Below are 12,879 nucleotides of genomic sequence, written 5' to 3'. Positions count from 1 at the left end.
AGAAAAAAGACGTTAATTAATGAGAAAAAAGTCGAAGTCAGAAAAAAGTCGTAAATTAACGACTATAAACTCATTAAATAACGAGAAAAAAGTCAATAATTAATGAGAAAAAAGTCGTTAAGAGAAAAAAGTCATTAAATAATGACTTTTTTTCTCGTTAATTAACGAGAATAAAGTCGAAATTTTAAATGAAGCCGGTCAGTGGTACCTCTCTTACGTTATGGAGAATATTGAACATTTTGTGCAGGTATACTTTCACCTAGGGTTTACGCACGGTGAAATACTGTGCCTTCTAGCACATAATCACCACCATATCATCAGTTCAAGGACTTTGAAGCGACATTGCAGCCGTTTGGGTTTGTTTCGTCGGAAGAACCAAACGAATTTAGAAGAAATCGCTTATTTTGTGGAGGAGGAACTGACTGGAAGTGGTCGGCTACAGGGCTATCGGTGGTTACACCACAGAGCTATCCAGAGAGGATTTGTTGTATCACAAGAAACTGTGCGGATTTTGCTGGGAATTTTGGATCCAAATGGAGTGGATTTGCGAAGAAGACGGCGTCTTCGGCGTAGACGGTACAGTGTAAGGGCCAAACGCATTGTGGCATTTGGATTCATACGATAAACTGAAGCCGTACGGCATTGCTATAAATGGCTGTATTGATGACTTCAGCCGCCACATTATGTGGATGGAAGCGTACGTTACCAACAGCAATCCAAAGGTAATTGCGGATTATTATATCAACACCGTGACTCGCGTTAGGGGGTGTCCGCAGAGGTTCCGGGCAGATCCAGGTACAGAAAATGCACATGTCCGAGACATGCAACGTTTCCTGCGGAGAAACCACACCGATGCATATGCTGGAGATCAAAGTTTCATCTATGGATGTAGCACCGCCAATCAACGAATAGAGTCTTGGTGGGGAATCCTGCGTAAACAATGCGTTCAGTTTTGGATGGACAGCTTTCAAACTCTAAAAGAAGATGGACATTTCACTGGTGACTTTGTGGACAAAAACTTGGCACAGTTTTCTTTCCTCAACATTATACAGGTAGGCAATTATCAGTGTTGGCTATAGCTTTTAAAAGTAACGTGTTACTCCCATGAAAAAGCGCGCACGCACACACACGCACACACACACACACACACACGCACACACACACGCACGCACACACACACACACGCACACACGCACACACGCACACACGCACACACGCGCACGCGCACACACACACACACACACACACACACACACACACACACACACCGCACGCACGTACGTACGGGACCGAGGTGCAGCGGAGGGTCTGACACAGGCTGGCTGGGTGCGCGACAGGCGCTATAACTTTTGCGTGCTCACTTGGAGATTACTTTTACATTCACAAGGTTTCAAGTTGGCTGTTCGTGACTTTGTGGAGGTGGTTTGCGAGTGCGTAAACTCTCCAAGCATGCACGCACAAATATGCGCTTTTTGCAACCCAGTGACTATCGCGTACAGCTTTTATACACAAGCACCAACCTAAGTTTATTTTTAAATGGCCAAAGAAGGTTCAAGAAAAGGGGATTCACCGTGTGGCCTCGGTAACCAGAAAAGTGAGAATCTGTGGCGAAAGAGAGGACTAGATCCCTAAATCAGCCGACAATGTAGAGAAATATTAAAAAAGCTAAAGAGAACTGCTTTTGTTTCTTCCCCCCCTCCTGCAAATAAAGGGGTATTTGGACTAGAATGGAAACACAAAGAAAGTCATACACATATTTTTATTAAAATGCAGGAGGCGGGGAAGAAACAAAAGCCGTTCTCTTTTTATTTGATATTTCTCACATAGTCTACTGTAAAATTTGAATTTACACATTGTTATTTAAACCTGTCTCAATTTTGTATTTAGGATGAAGTGGATGGTGTGGTAAGAACCTGGAACTCACACCGCATAATGACAAGACCTGGCTTTGAGGTGCTTGGAGGAAGACCAGTGCTCATGTACACCATGCCACAACTTCATGGGGGTGAGGACAGGTTGCAGCCAGTCATACCAGAAGAGGTAGTGATATGCAAAGAAGAGTGCACGCCTAAAGGGCAGTATCCATGTGATCCAACCATCTTTGAACTCTGTACTGTCCTCATGGATGAAAATGGTTGGGATGCTCCAGTGGATGGGTCCACAGCTGCAGAACTTTACATCAATTTAAGAAATGAAATACTTAACAATATTTGAACTGTTGGACTTACTGTTTATATTCATTATGGGGCAAGTGCACAGGGTGTTATCAAGTGTGCATTTTGAAACAAATATAGAAAACAAAATGTTTTTGTTTGTTTTGTTTTTTTTCAACTTTGAATTTATTGCTCAATGTTTTAACAGTGCAAACTGCTGCAAATGTGTGACTTTGAACAGACACAAGTATGGTAGCCAACCAGAGGCAATGCAAAGACACTTGGATTGAACACACTCCACTTTTTGAACACTTGGTGTAACTGTTTGAATAAAATGTGAAAATGTAAAATGAGATATGCATTAAACAATTGTTATAAAAATAAAATACATAAACATTAAAGCAGCCTGTAATTGAAAATACGGGCTATAATAATTAGCCAACTGAACAGTGAAAAAATAACATGGCCATGTCTAAACAATATCCATTATCCAGATGTTAGCATCAAGGATAGAATTGAACTCACTGCGGAAGTCTGGGAAGTTGTCATAGCTGTCAGGCAAATGCAAAAGGGATGCACAGGTACGGCCGATTGGTCTGCGGGTAAATGCAGTTTGAACAACAAACTCTACCATAATACAACTAGATACCAGCAAGTCAGATCCTGTACAAAACCTTAGAAATTTCTCTAGTCTTTCTTCATTAAGTTCCTTCACATATTTTTTTAAGTATCGTGCCACTTCTGCTTCTTTTGGTGTCATACTGTCCGGAAAAGTTAACTTTTCTGTTACTCTTTTTGAAGTAGGCTTCGACTCACTGTACATTGTTTTCAGCCGCTCAGGGTCCAGTGCAAACATATGTGGCTGTGAAACGTTCCGCCAACAGTCAATGACAAACTTTGGTTTTTGAATAATTTCTTTGTGCGCCAACTCAAGCAATATTTCCGGTAGGGTTTCAGGGCTGATATGTTTGCGGCATTCGTAGTTGGCGAGAAGATCTATTATCTCATCAGCTTCCACAGAATCGAACTTAACAAGTGCTTTGCTGATTATTTCCTGTTCATGTGAGCTGAAAAGCCGGAGAAAACTTGTCTTCAGGTCACTGTAAATCTCCCCGAAAAGCATTTCCTCAAGAAAAGGAGGGGCAAGTTTAAGAGGCAGGTATCCACAATCTTGAAACCCCTTCACAAAGATCCTACCAATAGCCTTCCATGTTACCTCAGTAAAGTCATGTCTAAGAAAAGGCACTTTGTATGTGGTTCCCAGGGTACACCGTTCATAAAACTCTCCCCAGAAGCTAGTATAGACATCTTTAAGTAAACCTGTACCACTGCCCTTCTCCAGCGACTTGTCTGGAAGAATACGCTTAATTTTTATTGTTTTGTTAAGCATATTATCGTCTGAAAAAGCCCCTATCATGTCACTGAAGCTGTTTGCTTGGTTTAAGACCACAGTTATCTCTGGAATGATGCCTTGTGGACTGAGTGGTGGCATTGTATCAGGCTGGTAAACCACTGTGTCGCTGAGAGAATCCTCATTGTAAGTTTTGTCTGGGCCAAATGCAATCTCCAGGTCAGAGTTGTTTGCATTTAAAAGAGAAAGACTCTCAGCATAATCTGAACTATTCAGAGTGAAAGAATCATCAACATCAAATGTAGAAACAGCACTGTTTTGTGTATCCTCCGATGGAATATAAAGCTCTGGAACCATCTCAGGTGATTGTTGCTGTGGACTATTGATATAGGTTGTGCCTTCATTGGGTTGCCATTCCTCTTCTTCAAAGGATGGATCATCTATGTCATCATCCACAATCACTGTTTTGACTTTGGTTGCCAAATAAAACCTTTACATTGGCAGCTTCACAGTGTTGAATATGTCCTCCACTGACAAATCGTGTGGCAAGGAGTTTTGTTTAAAATCCCAAACATCAAAATCAAAATCACTCTCAATGCCTTTGTTAGATTTTCCTTGTGGAAAAAAGAGCTTTTCCTTGTTCTAGAATGTCACTAAATCTTGCCGTGGTGCTGATTGAAAGCTTTCTTGTTCCTCCTCCTTGTTTAGCTCTGACCTGCTTAGATGATTTGTTTTCAGTGTGGATCCAGCCTATTTCAATTATTCGCGTAGACTGTTTGGTTCTTTTTTTTTAATGTTAGATGGTCCAGGCTCTTCTTCCCCATTATGAGGTTGAGTTCTAACTTTCAGTTTCTCCCTTAGTCTCTCAAAAAGTCCCTGTTTTCGTTTTGCTGAGTGTGGATGAGATTTGCAAAAATTAACTAGAGCAATTCTGTCTCCATAGGATGGCAGGTGGTCCTCCAAATCTGCATCTTCCATCAGCAAAATTACTTCTCTGTCAATCTGAAAGCAGTGTAAAAGTAGAGTTAGAGGCAAAAAACTAAACAAAAACATTGAGATTATTTTAAGTGAATGGTGAAATAATGGGTGAGACACACGTTTTTGTAGTCAAATGGCTGACATAATAGGCAATATACAAGCAGAAAAGTAACCTTATGTTCTTGAATCCATGTGATGGCTTCCTCTGAAACATGACGTCCCCTTAAGAATGCCACAATGTCAGACAATGAGTCAGTCATGATACATGGACCTGGAACAGACAGGAGAAATGGCCTTGTTATTATCTGACTAATCAGCAGCTTTTAGTAATGAAACATTAGTCAACGCATAAAAAACATACCAACGGACAATCAAGCAATGCACATCAAAAGTATGTCCTCCTCCAACACTGGGAATGACCATCTGAATAAATCCACAACTGTAAGCATATGAGTGTTAGTGAAAAAAGATGATCACAGTTACTAGGCTCATAAGCATAAGTGTTGTTGTGGCTCTGCCTGCTAGCACTTGCGCGGGTTTATCTCTGTCAATATGGCAGGTTGTGGAGGGCGGGGTTACGTGTTTGCCTCCCGCGCTCACCTGGGTCGCGGCTGCTACTGCTGTGTAATAGGATGTAACGGGACTTACAATCACCGCATTGAAACCTTGTATCCATCGCGGCATAGAGCAATACTGGCCATGGGTGCTGGCCATGGATACCGGCCGTAAGGTGCTGTGTATGGTCTGCTCGACGCTGCGACCCCACCTGCGCTCCCCATTCCCATGTGCGTGTCCCTGTGGTGTGCGCATGCCGCGGCACTGCACTGTGCGGTGAACATCAGCATTCTCTTGGTACTAACTTTACCGAACTCTTGCTTACGTCGTGATGGGCTTGTCAGAACCAGGATTGATTCCGGACCAAACCACCCCCAGCATAACACCAAGACCTAACCAACTGGTCAAGAGCTGCGTCTTACGAAGCGTCATACGATGCGTCATACGCACACCTCCAAAATCATATGCATTTCATTGCCTTGTAATCTCAGCCATAACTTCAACATACTCCCCATATGAATGAGACCGTCCTGACGAGGTAGCAGCAGTCCTGCCCCGCAGTCGACCGTGTACACGGCCTGCGAAGGAACCAGGCCGACCCCTCGCATGTATTAAACGCACTTGCCGCCCGTTTTACTTGAAATGTATCGAAATACATAATCCACATTTTTGAAATATCACATATTATAACAATATAAGAAAATATAGCCTTACCTGCATTGAAAATATGGAAGAAATCCGGGTAAAGATGAATTGATCTCCGCTTCTTTCGTTTCGTCTCCCACGATGGTTTGATTTTGACTTAATACGAAAAATTTCGACTTTTTTCTCGTTAATTAAGGAGTTTTTTTCTCATTAATTAATGACTTTTTTCTCATTAATTATTGACTTTTTTCTTGTTATTTAATGACTTTTTTCTCATTATTTAATGAGTTTATAGTCGTTAATTTACGACTTTTTTCTGACTTCGACTTTTTTCTCATTAATTAACGTCTTTTTTCTCATTAATTAATGACTTTATTCTCGTAGTGCAGCGCATTTTTTTTTTCTTGGTTGGCCCTTATACTCCGTCGTAAGAGAGAGAGAACCAGGTGTCACATCTGTCAGAGCTCATGTCTGTAGCTGAAGGCTGTGCTCTTATTGACTAATAGCACAAGCAGCAGGTCATTAACATGACAGGAGCAGAGACAGGTGCAGAGATGTGTGCAGAGACGGGTGCAAAGACGGGTGCAGAGACGAGAGCAGAGAGAGGAGCAGAGAGAGGAGCAGGAGAGGAGCAGAAACAGGAGCAGAGACAGGAGCAGTGACAGGAACAGAGACGTGTAGGCAGGAGCAGACAGGAGAGACCCCCCTCTACTGGTGGAAATATGTAATGGCAGCAATTCATTGTCATGAGGAATTCCATTTAAGAAATATCTTTAGTAAAAAGGAAGAGAGATGTGGAATATATTGAAGTTGTTGTGGTTTTGACCTCATGCATAGATGCTTACAGAGTTATGGAAAAATAAATAAATATCTGAGCGCTTTGAGTGCTTTGAACTTGTGGGTTTAGTTGTACAGTCCATTCACTTTGCATATACCGTATTTTGCGGACTATGAGTCGCACCTTTTTTCATAGTTTTGGCTGGGGTGCGACTTATACTTATACTTATACTTATATACTTATACTTATACTCGAGCGACTAATATGTGATATTATCTGTCATTTTCACACTTGCAACTGCATTTCATACTCCATTGACTCTTGACAACTTGAAAAGATTTACAACTTGGAATTATTACATACCTCTATTTCAATTTACTGTGGGGGTCCCGAGTCGGTTGTATGCTTATTTTGAAAAAGTCTGTCAGTGTTCCTCTTCAGACTCTGTCTCTCATCACACACTCCTTTAAGCCACTCACACTAAAATGAGCGTTTAGGAGGAAAACTAGTCAAATAGTGTCTGGGGAAAAAAACTGCATTTATTGCGGGCCGCGAGTGAATTTGTACTCAATGACGTGAATGGCGGCCGATACCGATACTGCGCCAATATATATCGGTGTATCCCTAATAAGAATAAGGGGAAATTGCAAAGGAGCGACCTCAACTCCAGCCGTTGCTGATGAGAGAAGTTTGAGATCTACAGTGCATCCCAACCAGCAGCAGTTACAGAACGTTTTAAGCATTTACAGAGACTGCATTTCCTGAAGTGTGGATGAAGCTGCTAATCCTCAACTTACACCCCGAGTGAGCTAAAAGCAGGGCTAGCGCACACCGCACATGTAGATTGATCTTAGAGCTTGTGGCCGGGGGTAAGGCACGGAAGCTGGGGGACCAAGGATGTTACGCTTATGGCAGGAGACGGGGGCAGAAAAGAGGGGGAAAGACGAGAACGAGAGAGCAGAGGAATGCCTAAATATGGCCAGAAGAGGGCTGGGTAGAAAAGGCTCCATTCTTCACATTCCTGTTGACTCAGAGGAGCAGACGCAGCAGACGCAGAAGACGGGGCATTTGGGGAGAGAGAGCAGACAGGACCTGGGACGGCTGAAGTGTGGACTAATGTGGGACATCATAACAACTATGATAAAGAACAAATTTGGTGGTTGTAATGGTTTTGAAGAGCTGAGTCAGTGCGTTCGACGGTACAAAACTGTACGAGAGTTGCACAGGTCAAACAAACAAAAGCAGCCTCTCATTGTTCTGCCTGCCTGCTTTTACTTTACACTGTTATTTCATCTGCAATATATGAGTGAGCAGGTTATTAAGCAAAGTGAAGGAAATGTCCTGTAATTGTCAAGAATATCATAATTATTTAGGAAGATACAAGGTCAGCGTTGAGTTATTAGTATGTATTGATAAGGGTATCGAAGTGAGTAAAATGATGTGCCCCATTACAGATGTATTGTAAACGCATCTTTAAGGGTGAAAATGAGACCACGGTGTGAGGACTTTTTAACCAGGATTCATCAAACAAGCCTAAATTCAACTCCAGGTATGTTTTTGTTGCGGTAACATTAGAACAGACATTTTATCTTGAAATGCAATTTAAAATGATAGCAGATTAGAGAACATGATGAATAGGTGTACGTATGCTAATGTAACACCTTCAGCTACATGACGCACAGACAACGAACTGTAACAAACTGTCGTAAGTGTCACTAAATCAATTGAATTCTTCTTCCTCTGTGTCACTTCTAAACAACTTCCCTAACTCCGGAGTATAAATCGCCAAAACTATGTAAAAAGGTGTGACTTATAATCCGGGAAAATATGGTAAGTCACTTTGGCAATAAAGCTCCATTGGGAAAAATTGCAGAATATTTTTTTTTAAAAGGCCAGGGTTTCTCAGGAGAGTTGTCTTTGGCTTGATGTCAGACAAATGTTGCAAAGCTGGTTCTGCCCAGAGACAGGAGGGGATGACAACAGACACTTTAAACGCCACGAAAATAATGTAACCACCACAAGGAGTTACAAAGACGATGAAAATGTTACTTAATACGGCTTTAAGACAGTAGAAGTGTGTAACTGGGTCTTATTCTTATTCTAGTTTTGATATATGTAGCTCCAGATCATTCAGGAAAGGTCCCGTTTTGTTCAAATGAGCATCTAGTTTCGACACAAGCTGTGACACAATATTTTGACTTGACTACATCCCCTTCTTATACATGTAGTTATTTCTTTACTTAAACTCATTGTAATCCCAGGGCAGACGTTTGGGTATCGAAGCAGACTTGATGACTTGGTGTAAATCAGCCTTTATTACCACGTGTCACATTCACAGACGCAGACACATGTTGAACAAGCGCTGACTCAGTCACACACTGCTGCTTTTACCAACTCCATTGTGAGTCTGACGTTTGCTTTGGGAATCACTTTTATACTGTGCAGCAGGTCCTGTGTATTATCCTACTTTTATACTAGCTAGCAGAGTATTATGGTTCACACCTTCGGAATTATGGCTGCTCGATCAGACCAAAAAACTACATGTGTCCTTTTTTTTTAGTAGACAACATACAAACATACAAACAAATAACATACAAACAGTTGATACAATACAGACAGTAAATAAACTAACAGACATTTTATCTCATCTGATGAGGATTAACGATTCATGCTTATTCAAAGTGGAAAAAGCTTTTTGGCTATTACACTCATTTATTATACATGCAATAATGACTTTGCCCCATTGGCTTTGAGGGATGGGTCAAATGCAGAGGTCAAATTTCTTTGGGTTTTACATTTGTGAAAATAAAAAGGTCCCTAACAGAATAATAATATTCATAAATGTATCGATGAATGTGTCTTGTTTTTAATATTCTGATCCAATTATTACTTTTTTCAAATAAAAAATTCCATCAACATTTTTTATGAAAAAGTTGCATCCATAAATTTTTGCTTTTTAATTCACAGTCAGTAACTCTTTGGATCTACTGTGGTATATTTTTAAATGAGATATTTGACTGGATATGTATTGTATGTAAAAGCCAATCATTTTCCGAATTAATATCTGTTAAAACTCAATGTAAATTTCCCTCTGGAGGACAGTTAATTATTGTTTAGGCCCTCTATAATAATGTGATGATTGCATTTGGGACTTTGTGTTAATATTCCATCTTTGTATAATTGCATAGGGACCAGATTTCATTGGCCGGTGGTAACCTGAGGGAATGGCTTTCAAAACCATATTCAATTCTTAAGATAAGAGTGTAATGTTGAGGAACGACCTTCACTGGCCCCAGGTACAGTGCATGTACTGTAAGGACAAAAGAGCTTGGACTTGAATGTCACTCCAAACCAAGCCAGTTCAAATCCACCGTTTACATTCAAACAGACCAATAATAAAACAACCTTTCTGGGCAGCGGTTGGCCCAGTACCAGAGCTTACATGAGGGGGTGAGGAGGGTGAGCTTACACAAGGGGGTGAGGAGGGTGAGCTTACACAAGGGGGTGAGGAGGGTGAGCTTACACAAGGGGGTGAGGGCTCCCTGAGCAGCCGCAGCAGAGCAGGGTAATGAGTGTTGAAAACAAACACCTTTACCTTTGCCTGGGCACGTGCCAGAGAAAACAGCGACCGTTGGGAGTTCAGACAGAGCACTGGACTTTACACTGGAGCAGAGAGAGGGGGAGAGAGAGGGGGAGAGAGCGGGGGAGAGAGCGGGGGAGAGAGGGGGAGAGAGCGGGAGAGAGCGGGAGAGAGCAGGAGAGAGGGGGAGAGAGAGGGGGAGAGAGCGGGGGAGAGAGGGGGAGAGAGCGGGAGAGAGCGGGAGAGAGCAGGAGAGAGGGGGAGAGAGCGGGAGAGAGCAGGAGAGAGAGGGAGAGAGGGGGAGAGAGCGGGAGAGAGGGAGAGAGAGGGAGCGGGAGAGAGCGAGAGAGAGGGGGAGAGAGAGAGAGAGAGGGAGAGAGAGGGGGAGAGAGAGAGAGAGCGGGAGAGAGCAGGAGAGAGGGGGAGAGAGCGGGAGAGAGCAGGAGAGAGAGGGAGAGAGGGGGAGAGAGCGGGAGAGAGGGAGAGAGAGGGAGCGGGAGAGAGAGGGAGAGAGAGGGAGTGAGGGGGAGAGAGCGAGAGAGAGGGGGAGAGAGAGAGAGAGAGAGAGAGAGAGAGAGAGAGAGAGAGAGAGAGAGGGAGAGAGAGGGAGTGAGGGGGAGAGAGCGGGAGAGAGGGGGAGAGAGGGGGAGAGAGGGGGCTGTCACACCTTCTCTAGAACTGTGTTATTAAAACTAGGCCAACTGTCACTCTCATCAGGCCTACAGCGTTTGTGCCTTTGTGTCACACGTCTGTTAGAGAAGTGCTGCTGGAGTATAAAACAGAACAAGCACGTGAGGTCAATAAGGCTTCAAGATTACGTGGGCATTGAAATGATGTGAATTCTGTGGCAGCATGTTACGAAGCTCGGATGTTATGTTGCATTCATGTGGTCCTCGGGTGCTCTGGTTTCCGAGATGAGAAGTCTGTGTTCCGGCAGCTCTTTCATGTGCTTTAAGCTCGGAAACTCAGGAATTTGATGTCACCATTAATGAAAGTCCAGTATTTATCAGCGTTTGATAAAGCTAACCAGGAAGACTGGTTGTTGTGAGCATTCTCAAAAGCTAAAAATCCTATATTTTTTTTACTTTAGCTAGTTGATGTTACACTAAATCATTGATTAGACAATAGTCAGTTTTTTCTTGTGCAAATATGTTGTTCTCATGATATGACTTACTGACAGAAAACCCCTAACTGTAGCAAAGAGCTCAGATGTTAACATAAATAAGATGATTTTGGTCCGTCTCCACAGCAGTGACGTCCAGAATGAAAGTCAAGCGGCAGCGTTTGTTGTTGTTGTTGTTTTGAGTAGTTTTCCACGTCTAAGAAAAAGAAAGGATTTGTGCAGAAGCAAAGCTCTAAACTCTGTAAATCTGAGGTCAAAAAAGTAATAGATTTAATTCTAAATGCTCCACGAATATTCAGCAGAGCTGCTCTTGAGAGACGCGCGCTACAAACTTGTGGCTGTGGTTGGACCGTAACAAAATTGGGCAGATGTGCTCTATGGTCTGACTCCAGGTTCTGGTACCAGGTCCTGGTACCCTCCAGCATCTGAGGAGAAAGTAGGAGGGACAAGCGAGTTGGGTCGCACAATATATCGCAATTGTAAAAATCTGCAATGTCTGCATTTAAAAAAAAAAATCTGAATAGAGTCAGACAATGTGGGCCTGTACCTGATCCAGGAGCCCGGAGCCTGGAAGCTATGTTACACATGGTGCTGTCACAGTGACCGGAGGACACACTCATCACACTGTTCCTCACTCACCTCATATAATCTTCTGCATCTGTCATATCTGTCAACAGCTAAAATATAAAAACCTGTTGTAAAGTTGCATAAACTGAGCCTGCACGCACAGCTCCCTCTGACTCACCTGCTCAGCTTTGTTTGAACAACGCTGAAGCCTAAATTCAACCTCCTCACCCGTCTGTCACGCTCTTGCTTCAACATCTAGCTCATCATCTGAGCAGCAGAAGCATCAACCTCCTCACCCGTCTGTCACGCTCTTGCTTCAACATCTAGCTCATCATCTGAGCAGCAGAAGCATCAACCTCCTCAGCCGAGGTTTAAACATTCAGTAAACTCTCCAATCATCTGTCTGGTTCCAAGTCTCTCCAGGTTGAGCTGGAGTGAAAGCTGTGACTTGGCTAAAGATATCCGCCCAAAGCCGCTCAGCCAGTCTCAGCCAATTAGAGCTGAGGGAGCGGGAGGGCTGCAGTGAGCCGGCAGGGGCCAGAGAGAGTAATCCCGGAAAAACTGAACTCTGCGCACTTGACTCGAGGCTCATTAGACTAAAATCAAACCTTGCATGTCAGAATGTGCAATAAATCAAATTTGAATCAAGATAAAGGTTGCAGTGGTGACATCGCCTTGCTACAGTTGGAACAAAACGCCTCTGAAGTAAAGTCGGGATGCAAACACTGCTCAGGTTTTCAGAATGATGAACTGGGCCATTGCAACAGAGATGAACAATATAAAACAAAATCTTCTGAATGGGAAAAGGTTTTCAAAATGTTGCAGTTTCAAATGACACCACAACATTCTACATGCCAATAATATCTAATACAATGCTGATTATTGTTGTAACAATCACGCAGCAACACAGGTTTAATCAGGCAAGTGTGAAAGGTTGGTAAAATTAAGTGGCAGAATGATCACCTTATGCCCTCATTTGAAAGTTTACAACATAACTTAGCTCATTTTGGTGCATTTTTTCCTATAAACGATAAACTCAATATTAAAATGTTGCATATTTTAAAAACAACATTCACAATATTGTCCAAAATTAGATATATTGTCTACCCCTAATTTCAAACATTCATCTGTATTAAATATCGTTAGACA

General features: G+C 42.5%; 1 protein-coding gene and 1 long non-coding RNA gene across 7 annotated transcripts in view; both read right to left on the bottom strand.

Moving 5' to 3' along the window:
* Window positions 1–12,879, bottom strand: part of smtnb (smoothelin b) — a 120,915-nt gene that overhangs the window by 86,764 nt on the left and 21,272 nt on the right. The window contains exon 1 of one of the 6 annotated variants that reach the window (XM_072434220.1): window positions 11,909–11,977. The exons of the other annotated variants lie outside the window; for them this stretch is intronic. The gene's annotated coding sequence lies outside the window, so the exon portion shown is untranslated. Of the gene's footprint in view, window positions 1–11,908; window positions 11,978–12,879 lie in introns of those variants that run through there. 6 annotated transcript variants of the gene reach the window in all.
* On the bottom strand, window positions 4,147–4,968 carry LOC140347400 (uncharacterized). The gene is made up of 3 exons (XR_011924371.1): window positions 4,844–4,968; window positions 4,656–4,753; window positions 4,147–4,506 (listed from the first exon to the last, which is right to left on the bottom strand). It is a non-coding gene; the product is annotated as an uncharacterized lncRNA (long non-coding RNA).

The sequence above is a fragment of the Eucyclogobius newberryi genome, unplaced genomic scaffold (genome assembly GCF_026437365.1).
Source record: "Eucyclogobius newberryi isolate DKJ021-1_F unplaced genomic scaffold, fEucNew1.0.hap1 SCAF_6, whole genome shotgun sequence".
Classification (NCBI taxonomy): domain Eukaryota; kingdom Metazoa; phylum Chordata; class Actinopteri; order Gobiiformes; family Gobiidae; genus Eucyclogobius; species Eucyclogobius newberryi.
Note: the sequence above shows the minus strand (reverse complement) of the source record. Positions and strands in the feature narration are given on the sequence as shown.